Source organism: Hibiscus syriacus, unplaced genomic scaffold (genome assembly GCF_006381635.1).
Source record: "Hibiscus syriacus cultivar Baekdansim isolate YM2019G1 unplaced genomic scaffold, ASM638163v2 tig00002317_pilon, whole genome shotgun sequence".
Lineage (NCBI taxonomy): Eukaryota > Viridiplantae > Streptophyta > Magnoliopsida > Malvales > Malvaceae > Hibiscus > Hibiscus syriacus.
Window position 1 is genome coordinate 1,078,852 of NW_024061925.1, and position 13,130 is coordinate 1,091,981.

Consider the following 13,130-nt stretch of genomic DNA (forward strand, 5'->3'; position numbering starts at 1 on the left):
TATACCTAACATGTGTAACCATTATGTAACTCATTTAACCAAACAATACATACAACATTACATAAATTATGTAATACATTTCACATAACAAAGCATATACATCACATACATTATATTTGTTTTGTTCTCTTTATTAGCCCATGTATACTTCTGAGAACTATGCGAGTGCATTGAGGTTGTGCATAAATGTGTCTCCAAAGCTTGTATAATTTGCATTGAGTGCCATATAAAATGTCTCGAATGACCGTGCAGAAATGTCCCGAATGACCACATAGATTTGTCCATAAGGACCACATATATATTCCAAAGGATCAAATATATATCCCGAAAGACCGCATATATTTTCCAAAGGATCACATATATGTCTCGAAGGACCACATAGAACCCTCGACTCTTGCATGCCAACTATACCCCTAGCTCTTATATCACATAACATAGGCATTATCATTTATATTTGTCACATAACTTGTATCACATAGACATATAGTCATATAGATCACTTTCACATAAATTATATCATACTTTCATGTAATCACATATCTTATTATCACATAGCTCATAGTCACATAGGTTCTCTCTTTTCTCCCTTTAATTACATAAGTCAATTATATCAGTTCACATAGTTTATCACACATACATGCATTCACATAGATCACGTATAGATATGCACTTAACATCTAGACATATGCATATACTCATGTACACATAAGCATCATAGCTCTACATACTTGTATTCATGTACTCATGTAATCTAATATCGGAATTAGAATCATCGCAAGTCTTAATTCCATAAAATAACTTATACATAATATCATGTACTCACCTTGGTCTCACTAGTCAATACCAATCTCTTATCTCTCTCTCGGTAAATCTTACTTTGTCGACTTGTCCAGAATTTACTTTCGATCGATATCTACACGAATATACAATCCAATAAATATCAAAATTTGAATTATCCGAAAAGATTGCAAACTAAACAAATCACTAATTTCTAAATTCCAACTTAAGTAGTATCGGTACTACAAGTACAATATCGATACCTCTATGCTTGTAGTATCGATACCATCTCACAGTATTGATACCTATTCTTGATTCTGTAATTTCATTATAAGAATGGTATCGATACTTCCACATTGGTATCGATGCCCATGGTACCGATACTATCACTTTAGTATCGATACCCCATGAAGATTTTACCAACTTTTTCCTTATGGTATCTATATTGTTCATGCAGTATCGATACCCACACATAATTATCACATGTCTTTGCCTTGTAGTATCGATAATTACTCATCCAATACCGACACTACTAACCTAGATTATACTTCTTTAACTCAAAAATTACCAACACTTCACCTAAACTCCACTTATATAACTTCCTTCATGCCATTAAACTCAACTATATATTCTTAAACCATCTTTTATCACTATAATACATCATCATCTTCAATATTTCACCATTACTATTGAAATTAAGAATTTTACTAAACTTTCAACATATTCTAAACTCATTTCTAATACTTAAGACTTCTTATTCCTACTTATGACAAGTCAAATTTATCAACAAAACTCCAAAAACTATATCATATCAACAATTCACTTCAATACCCTTTTTACAAATTCCTTTTTAATTCTCTCCTCTTGTTGTTTTAATCCTATACAAGCTTTCCTTAAGCTTGTATAACACCCAAACCTTCAACATAACCCAAAAAGTTGATAAAATCAACAAAATTCAGAATCTTACCTTTGAAGTGGAGCACACGGGAAGAAGAATAAGACAAAAGGAAATGGGTTCTAGATATCTCTCCCAAATCCCATGTGTTTATCTCTTAATAAAGGAGATAAAATATCCTTTAAAATGTAAAGACCATAATACCCTTTATTCCTTCATTCTTTACTATTTAATCCAATATCAAGAGATTCTAATCTAAGTCCCTGAACTTTTCTATTTTTTTAAAATTATACCCAAAGTTTCAAAATCTTACAATTTAGTCACTAACTTAGTTTTTGAGATGTTATAGTTTCTCTTGAAACAAATTATCCCTAAAGATAGCCAACCGTCCTCATCACGTAAGAATCGTGTCATCCACTGACCATATCTCCTCTTCACGTAGGAGCCGCGTCAACCTTAGATAACCAGTCATCCTCATTATGTAGGAACCGTGTTATCACTATTTATCCCTAAAGATGGCCAGTCGTCCTCATCACGTAGGAACCGTGTCATCCACCGACCAGATCTCCTCATCACGTAGGAGTCACGTCAACCTTAGATGACCAGCGGTCCTCATCATGTAGGAACCGTGTTATCACCATTTATCCCTAAAGATGGCTAACCGTCCTCATCACGTAGGAACCGTGTTATCCACTGACCAGATCTCCTCATCACGTAGGAGTCGCGTCAACCTTAGATAACCAGCCGTCCACATCACATAGGAACCGTGTTATCACCATTTATCCCTAAATATGACCAAGACATCCTCATCACGTAGGAACAGTGTCATCTACCGACCATATCTCCTCATCACGTATGAGCAGTGTCAACCTTAGATAACCATACTTCCTCATCACATAGAAACCGTGTTATCTTCAAATTTACCTAAAAACGTCCAGAACTCTTCATCGCAGATAAGCAGTGTCATCCTTTTTATCAAATTTCAAAGCCAAAACTAGACAAAAAATCGTTGTCTTATCGTCTTTGCCCTATTTTTATTAACACAAGAATGTGCAAAGAATGACACATGTAGACGCCCGTTTTTGCCCGGGTTTCAAATTAAAATTACTATTATTATTATTATTATTATTATTATTTTGTTAATACTTATTTATATTTGGAGGTTCAACTTGAAGCCCAAATGCAAACACCAACCCATTAGAGATCTAAGCCCAACCCGATTCAAGCCCAGAAAAAAACAAGCCCAACCCGAAGCCTAGCAGCCAAACCCAGACCCGGTTACAACCAAGATCCGACCCGACTATAGCAAGACCCAACTTGATTTATTTAGGGTTTCAAAACCCTAACTCATAACTTATCATCCAGCCACCGCCACCAATGGAGATCAACCACCCCGACTGACGCTTCACTAGTCACCTTCCCAGCCTCGTGAGCCACCGCCAAGCATCCCGAGCTGCCAGTCAGTGCCCCAAATCAATTAGAAAAAGCAATCAAGTCAGAAAAACCCATTAAAATGGGATAAATCCCAAAAATCGAGGATTTCAACTAGGGTATCATTTCCCTACTGACAGACATAATCATTCTCATCCAAAGGTAGTGATAACCCATTAAATCATACATGAAACAAACGAAAAAAAGAGGAAAAAGAGGTAGTATTGGGAAAAAAGAACCAAGGGTTCAAAAAAAAAGAAAACAGAGAGTAGAAAGAGATGGTTTTCAGTGGGGTTTCAAAAGAAAAAGAAAGGGGAGAGGGAGGGAGTTTATCTTCCTAAGCCCTCACCGAAGCTTCGAGTCATTAGGTCTCGGTGGAGGGGTCGATTCATGGCCAAAACCAATGGCTAGGGTGTCCTTCGAGCATTTGGAGGCTCGGTTGAACCTTGTGAAAAGGGGCGGGAGAACTAGGTTTTTTCTTTTGGGATTGGAGTAGGTGCGTATGGGTTCGTTTAGGCCATCATTTGGTGGAGTACGGTGGTCGATGGCTGGCTTTGGAGGGTTTTATGGTTCTCGACCGTCGTGAGGGAGAGAAAGGTGAGAGAGTTTTCCTCTCTCTAAAAGGAAGAGAGAATGATGAAATGAGGAAATAAGAGAAGAATGATCGGTTTTGACCTTGGTGAATGGCCGGTTTTGACCTTGGTTTCTATCATATATAGGGAGCCCAAAACGACGCCATTTCACGAAGGGGCAACAGGGCAATTTAACATAGTGGGTAAACTTCACTCAGGTGTTTTATAACTTTTTATTTTAGTCACTAGTAAAGCTTTGATTTCTGGTATTTTGAGCTCGTTATTTATGTAATGTTCAATATAGTCACAGGCTTAAACTTTCGATATGGTTGTGATTTAGTCACTATTTATTTCTATCATATATAGGGAGCCCAAATCTATTTGTTCTTTTTTGGGCTTAAACTTTCGATATGGTTGTGATTTAGTCCCTAGTTTGTTTATCTTATTATTTTGTTAAGATTTTTTATTTGGATGGCTAATTTGTGAAATGTTCATTTTAATCATCGTTTGGTTTCTTTTTGTTTAATTACATGATTAATTCCTTAATGCTTGCTAAGTCTCATTTTAGTCCCTTATGCCTTCTGAATGAATATGTATATTATTTTCGTTTTTTTTGTACTTTTCAACGTTTGTTTATTTATTTTAATGTTAATCGTTATTTGTATATATGATCTGGTTTATTACAATTTTATTAATATCTTTCTATTTTTTTCTAATGAAAATATTATTAAGTATTTTATTACTATTATATGTGTTTGATGTTGCCATATTATGTATACGTATATTTACTTAATATTTATCAACCTTGAATGCTTGTAATGTTCACCTTTATGTATTTATCATATTTGATTTAATTCATTTTATGAAATGTTTTGTCAATATTGTGTTTATGTCTTATTTGATATTAAATTTTTTAATGGTTTATTCGAACATTTTCGAAAACATCATTTGTAGAATGGGCGTGGAAAGCATTGCTTGATCGAAGTAGTGCGATCCGATTCAACATTCGAACAAAATGTGAACTTGAAATAAATTGAGTTTATTTTGCTAATTAATTCATTTTTTATTTTAAGTCGAACAATGCAATGCATGTTTCTATAAATAGCAATTTATTTTATGCAAATTGTCGATATTCGTTTTATATTCAATTTACATTTCTCGAGGAGGGAATATCCTTTTAGTTAAGAAATAGGAGAGATAGCTTCCCGTTGGAGGATGAGCAAATCTCAATATTTTTTTCGAATTAAAGAATTTTCCCTAATAAATAGTTCGAAGAAAATTAATTAAACTTAATAAATTGATCATTTTCTAACTTTATATTCGATTCATAATGTCCACCATTACGATAATGTGTAAGCGATTAAGTACCGATTTTTGGGCTCTGTGGGAGTGCTTATCCTTCCCCACGCGTAATTAACTCCCGAACCCGTTAAATCGAATTTTTGGTAAACGCAAACCAATTTTTGTCTTAAAAACGGGTTTTCCTTAAAATTGTTTTAAAATATGTTTTTTTAGGTATTTGACTACCTAACTCTAACTCAAAGGTCGATGGAGGCTCCATTTCCTTTTATTTCATAAAATCTCAAAATTTTCCAAAAAAAAATCATAATTATTTTTTAAATAATATTTAATTATTTTTTATCTACTCAAGTCTAACTTGAATATCATATCCCTCCATTCAACTGGAATTCAAGGAAGATTTATCTAATCCAAAATTCAAATCAATCTTTTTATCGGATAAAATAGAAATTTAATTAAAAATATATATAAGTATAATATTTTTACAGTCATCTATAAATATTTTAGAGATAATTATATTATCTCGGATAAGATATTTTTCAGCCTAAACTCGTTCAATCCGACCTTATCCTTTGAAAATAAAAATCTAACCCTGCCCAAACCCATATATTTTTTAAAAATAACCCTATAAGATCGGGTTGAAAACCCATTAAATTGGGTAAAATATTTATTCTTAAATAATGATTTGTTTTCTTAAAACAAAAACGGAAGCATGGGTTGCAACAAAAATTCATGCTAATTGTACAAGAGAGCCATTTACAGGAGATAATAATGTCAGATTAGCTCTGTCAATATAATGGTTATATAGATTATACATCAATGGCCCCTTGTGGCACCTTACCATAAGTTAAAAAGTTAATTAAAACATGATCTTCCTGCCACCTTCATGGCAGTGATTTTTCAAATTTAACACCTATGATCTGCTCACTCAGGCTAATCATTGCATCTCTTCATTGAAGATATGCTATCAATTTGTTGTTCTATATGAATCATGAAAACCTTTCTTTATCTGTTAAACGACATGGCTGAGGTATCATCGTACTATTCTCTCCACGCGTTTCTGTTGTCAGTACCGCCGCAAGCTTGATTGGGAACTGCCACATTTCCAAGATCACCGTTCAAGCTCATCTGTTGTACTTCGGCCGATGACAGTATCTTTATGCTCTGGACACAGCTAACAAATTCTCTGCAAAGAGAAATAAGGATATATAGAAACCAAAAGTAAAGGTTAAAAGGAGTTCAGATTGGGGTTGTTTACTTACTCCCAAGGATCATCACCAACGAGTAATATGTCGTTTTCATGATCCACATAGACTAGTTTCCAGTCAGAACTTTGTGGATCTTCCAGCTGCCCCTCGATGCCAAACATGCGAGCTAGATCGTGCCTGAGATCGTCGTACCCTTTGTAACAGGTCACATCAATTGATCTTCCAACCGAGCCACGCTTTTGCACCTTCATTATTTCGAAACCATACATTTAGAGACATGATGAAATTAGTAGATTTATACTACAAGACGCATAATAATACTGGAGGAGAAATTCGACAGATGAATAGAACAAATAGAAAAAATGAGGTAACAAGCATAACCATAATCGATGGGGGCTATGCTACATACCTTTGTATATGTTCGCATGCGTTGAGTTTGGTTGGCCCACGATCCACCATTTACGACTCCTGTGTCATTGATGGCGACATCATTAGAGCACCCGGTCTTGAAAGGTGTGTTCGGCACACCAATCGATTGAGAGCTTATTGCAGGAGTAGACAACTCTGCATCAATATCTCTCGGGTCGCCACCATAACTAGAAAGTAGGTTTTGAAGATCCTTATGAGAATCATATCCCCTTGATAACAAAGTGTCAGGTGCCAATCCATCAATGTTAGCTATAAAAGGAAGATTGTTCTGAGGATGTAATTGAACATCACCTTCTAGAAGGGGAGGGAGGGAGAAATTATGCTGGGCAGTGCCTGCATCTAGGCAGTATGATGTTCCAGAAGAGGATGCTTCTAATTGATCTGTCACGGTACTTTTGTACTTCAACAGTTCTGATCCTCTAGAGACCGGTTGTTCACGTTTGATTCTTTTATCAGGCTTGCTCTGAAGCTCTTGAGCCAGGGAACTTGCAGGCTCAGCAAGTGGATCTGTCACCAACATGGATGGTACTTGCTGGTTTTTGTTTAGAAAGTTCAATGGGGAAACCTGACAATTATTGGTAGAAGGTGAGGTTGAACACGACAGTGCATCTCCATCAGTACGATCAGAATGGGTTCTCATAGCAGTATGAGTTTGTTATGAACTCGAGGCATAGATGTTGAGAAGCCATTGCTTCCAAGAGGTTGTGAAAGTGGCAATTGCTGCAATGATTGGTTTTGTTGATGGGTGACTGTTGCTGCACCATCGGAGGCTGCAACAGTGATCCAGCTGGGGCGAGTAACTGTTGAGATGATTGCTGCTGTTGCTGTAACAGTTGTAATTGAAGCTGTTGCTCAAAGAAGCCCTGCTGTGACAATTGCGACATCTGTGGCTGCTGCTGTGTCCGCGGGACAAGCTTTGTTGCAACAACTGTAGTGGTGACTGCTGCAACTGTTGTTGTTGACTCTTTATGAGGTTAGTTTGTTGATCCATCTGTTGCGGAATATGTGTATCTTGCGGTAATGACATCAAAGGATATGAAGTATTGGTGGAGGGAATAGTTTGGGCAGACTGGCTATTGCTCGTCAGCAATTGTTGCTGCTGAAGCTGCGAGCAAACAGCTGGTTGATGCAGATTTTGATTTGCGGTCGGGTTAGTGGAAATGATTCCATTATTTACTTGAGACAGGAGGAATGCCTGCTGTTGCAGCTGCTGCAGTGGTTGTGTCTGTTGCCGTTTTTGTTGTGGCAGTAGCTGCTGCTGTGGAGGTGTCTGTGCCTGTGCCTTTGATTGTGGCTGCGGCTGTGGCTGAGTCTGAGGCTGAAGATGCTGGTGCTGATTTAAAGGAGTCTGCAATAACTGCTGAAGTTGCTGCTGTTGGGCCCATGCCATAGGCGTCTGAGGCAACGGGTTGACTTGGCTTGTATTTGCTTTGGTAAATTGCATATTTGACGCAGGTAGCCCGGGAGCTTGGAAATTCAATAATTTGACAGGATCATCAGTGCCAAGGCTATTATGGAGCGGTTTTGAAGAAACCATTGACGGAAAGAATCCTGATTGAGCGGCTGGAAACTGATTATTCTGTTGCATGCTCATCCACTGAACTAAACTCAAACCAGGGAAGATTGAACTAGGGGCATCTTTCATACCAAAGTCATCTCCGAGCCAGGGCACAGCTCTGAAGGTATTCTCCATATCAGACTCGTAATCTGCAAAACCTCTTAAAAGATTAAAAACTAAGTTCTTGGATTTTCCTATTATTTGTCGATGCTTAAAGTAATATATGTATGGCAAATATGATTTACCTGGCATCCCTGGTTGCTTGGGAAACCGGGGCTTGAAAAACGGAGGTGGACAAATGTAGAAAGGAGTTATGACAGGCTCGATGTCCCAAATTGAAACTCGGCTTGGCCGCTCACCAGCTGTAGATTCATCCCATCCAACCTGTTGAGAATAAAAAAGTAGCCAAAATTAAAAATTAAGTGGTATTTGCTCCCTGTGCAACACCACCTTGACTTACCTATGCCCCAGTTGGTAGCAAATTCACATGATAAAGTGATGGATTATGAACCATGATGTAAATTAATATTGGCATTAAGGATGCCAGTGAAAATACCTGAAGATTACGCCACTGTGAATTTTTCCATCTCACAGGATCCAAGTCACTGATACCGGTAATCGTACCCATGTACCTACGTACCCCGGACTCCTCGGTTTCAAACATCATTCTAAACCGCATGCCAAGGGAAGCTTGGGTATAAATAGCTTTGTTATACTTCGCTAAGGGTATCACAAACTCAGAAGGGCTCGCCCTGTCAAAATTAATAAAAAAAATTTAGACCTTCAATTAATATCCTTTTCTGATGAATAGAAAAATAACAATGAATCTATATACAAACAAATGTGGTATACCAATACCTTGGATTGTAGAATATAGTAAATGGGCTATTATTTGCCGCAGCATGAGCTGCAGCAGCAAGGATCCCAATATGCATGCTATCACTAGAAATTACTGACGAAGAGAGAGCTGGCTGCTGTCTATTTGTATGCCGTGTACCCAGGAGAAGTTGAGACTTATCATCTCTACACTTAAGCAAAGAATTTCAGTTAAACAGAAAAATGAATACAAGCGTTTGTGCATGTGTGTGTGTTTGTAGGTATATGTGTATATGAATCACACCTTATGAAAAGGACGGAATCACCGGCGAAGAGTCTTTTCGTGCTAACAAAGACACTCCAACCAGTAGTCAAAAGGTGCCTCTTTGGTTGACCTGCAAAGAAGCCATTATGCATTTAGATAGGTTATTCAAATGCCTCTAACATGAAATAAGTAAGCTACCTTAATATGCAGAACAAAATGCTATGAATTATTAGTATCACCCTAAAGCATTACTAATGAAGATCAAATTTAAGTGAACCATGAAACTGTCGAATCTTTACCATCAATGTTCAAGGGAAAAAAAGAAGAAGGAAATGCTCATTCATAACTTGACTACTTCCCAAAAGAAAATGAATTTCTTCTACACCAAAAAGTTCTAAGTAGCATGGGAGTTAATAAGAAACACGAATGACAAAAAAGTATTGATTACTCAGCAGTATCTTGAAAAGAACAATACCTCGATAAATATGTCTAAATGGCCATGTATTGTCATGTAAATCTTTAGCTATCAGCTCCTGAGCAGGTGGTTGCATCGAGAAATCCTATCAAATATCATCATTTAGATTTTAGCTAAAACAAACACAAATTGCTTCCATCAGACCTCTTAAATCCTAAAATAGAAATCTAAAATTTGTTTGTAAGGACCAGAGGAGGGAAGATCTTCTCAGCTGCTCGTCGAGGCACAGAAAATCCACCATGAGTGCTAGTGTCACTCGCTGTAAGTGACTTGCAAAAGAACTCCGCAGGCTGTCTGCTTTGCTTGAGGGCCATATCAGATGCCAGTAATGCTTCCTTGTCATACTGTACAAGAATTATTTTAAAGATTCATCCCATATATCACAATATGTCAAAATTGAACCCCCCTAAAAAAAAGAGAGGCCTTTCTGTAATATCCATGAATTAATTCTCGAATCGAATAGCTGACCTACGTTGTTCACAGGCTGAAGAGTCATCTGGGCATAAACCTCATCTGTTTCTGGATCAGCCTGATTCAAAGTTTATATAATCGAATTAATTAGCAACATCATATAATAATCATAAAACTTCCCTTGCATACACCATTTTGACCATTACGAAGTTATCGTCATCCACTAACAGTGCACGATCCTATTCATATTGTAATATGACTCAGCACCCAACAATAGCTTCCTAGAAATAGCCAATACAATCACAAACTAACTAGATAGCACAAGGATGAGCCAAGTACCTATGCCGAAAAATTACTTGGCAGTAAAATTAAAAGATTGTCTAAAATATGAAAGAGATATGGTTAATCCGAAGTTGCTGATACATGCACAAAACTCATTTTGGAAAACCCTTTTCCCCTTCAATGATCCAATGTACAAGAAACTCGGGATAACGGTGCTGCGGTTTTGCTTACATGCAATGTTACATTATGGAGCATGCAAATCAACTTGGAAGGAAGGTTAGGGTAGCTTGGTATGAAATCAGTCTGCTTTTGCATTGATGCTGCAACCTGGGAAAAATATACATCATAATTAAAGAAAACTCCATAAAAGGCCAGATTCAGGGAAATAGAGAACATTCAACAGGGATGAATTTGGAAAACAACTCACTTGCTCGCTGTGACCTTGCGGAAAGTAAACAACCAAACTTCCAACTGGAGGCAAAGAAACAAGTGGTCCAGCACAAGCATGCCATAATTCTGAATTGATATTCTTCCTTTCTGCTGCTTTCAAAAACCAACTAGAATGTTAATCAAACATCCCAGGAAACCAAAAACAACGATAAATTCATAAAATTATTAAAAAGCACCAACTTGCAAAAGAAAAAATATTCCCAATATCCATAAATTCCCCAGTTGCGTGTTATCCAGAATTAAAAGCTACCATGAATATTCTTATATAACACTTTATATTTGAACTAATGAGACATATGCATATATGTATGCATTGTTGCATGCTTTGTTTCTTTTTCACCTTCAATTTGCAAATAATGATCGATCCCAAACCTTCCTCCGTTAAAATGAGTAAAGTTGATACTCCGTTGCCATAACCTTCACTTTTAGTCTAGTTACTTGCTTGTTTCCATTTTCATGAAAATGAGATTTTATAGGTTTTCTCAAAAAAATAAATGACATTTTACATTGAAAATGTGGAGCATTGAAACAAAACTAATACCAAGTAATAATTTATTAAAACCAAAAACAAGTCAGAGGGTCTGGTTAACAGAGGAAACCAAAAAGACCATTTTGACTTCAAAAGAAATAAAATAAAAATTGAAACTAAGTTGAAGGAAGAAAAAAGTGAATGAATTAAGAGAAATCGGACCTTCTGCAGAATTTGCCATAAATCCATTTGGAGCCTTCATGCTTACAATCTTGGATCAATTTGAAAAAGAAAAAAAGAAAGAAAGAAATTTTCTCAAGGAATCCAATCACTAGTTTTGCTCCGACAAAACACTGAAAAGAGATCAACTTTCTTCACCATATAATCACTTCAAATACTTTTAGCTTATGAAACGACAAAGCTTCAAAAGGAAACATCCATTCTTGCAGCAGCAACCCTTTGTAGGAAAATCATTACAGACGCGCTTAAGCAAAGCTTCCATTAACATTCAAGTCCCAGAAAATTCAGAAACCCCAACTTAGACAGCAAACCAGAACCTCGTTATTTTCCAGAAACAAAGCTTTTGATTAGCTCTCCAAACGAATAAAAAATCAGATTTCCAAAGTTGAATCGGTTATGGAACATTAACAGCCGGTTTCTAAAACAGCTCCTCGGCTCAATTGAAGCTCATCATTTTTGGTATTAAAAAAAATTCCATAGAGAAAAAAGAAGGAAAGGAACTTTATGGGATCAAGGAGAAAGGAACACACTTGTCGCCGGGAAATCAAAGAGCCGAAAGCCAAATCAAAAGAAACAGCTTTCTTTTTTTATTTTCCCTTCTGCTTATAATAGACTGTGAGGAGTGGAGGCTGAACAATGAAGCAATCAGACCATGGTAAATTCAACGAAAGAAAAGAAAAATTAAACTTTTTTTAAATTTAATTTTAATCGTTGGCGCGTGCGCGTGGTGTTAAGCTGTTAACAGGAATGCAGTTTATACTGGTAGATCCTTTTCACCGTTCAGAACTTGGAGATGCGCGCGTGCGGCGTCGTGGGCGACTTGGAGTAAATTTTTTCTATAAACTAGTATTTAGTACTTGAATTTAATATTTTTTAAAATTTAGTCCTTAAGTTCTTTGAATCTTTCTTTTAAGAATTTAATTTTTGTAACAAATCAGATTTAGAACAATTGTCAATTTTAAATATTTATATGGATTAAACAAATTTAATAATCATATTATTAAAAATAAACATTTTGGAACTAGATACTACTTTGTCTATTAAATAAATTAATTAGTTGATCACTTTACTAGTTTAGAATAATAGCATTAAAAATAGTTACTCTATAAAATATTGTTAAGATTATCTAATGTAATAGTAATACATCCCCCTTTTCCAAACATTTTTCATTATTGTTTTTTAAAGTTTTCCATATAAATATGTTCGATGCCTCTCTCCAGCTTACAACTGTTGTAAGCCATGGATTGGGCTTCTTTTTTGGAGATAGGGCCCACCATCTTTGCATGGTTTTTCCTTTTAGGACCATAATCATCATGATGACCAAAAATCACAAAATAAAATATTTGGCGAATTTATTAGAATGGGTACAATTCTTTATATATGTCGACGAGTGTTGGTATAAGTGGTTGAGATTTAAAAATTTGAGTTTGTAAGTTTAAGTTCGAATCCTATTATCATACATCTTGATGGGCAATATGTAAATTTCTATGTAAATCTCAATTAGATCTTAAGTATGCCCTGATCCTAGACTAGGAAACTACCCCTGACCTTTA

The 13,130-nt window shown here is 36.2% G+C and overlaps 1 pseudogene; it reads right to left on the reverse strand.

Annotated features, from left to right (window-relative positions):
- Positions 1–5,788: 5,788 nt before the first annotated feature.
- LOC120144721 lies at positions 5,789–12,179 on the reverse strand (annotated as a pseudogene).
- Between the last annotated feature and the right edge of the window lie 951 nt (positions 12,180–13,130).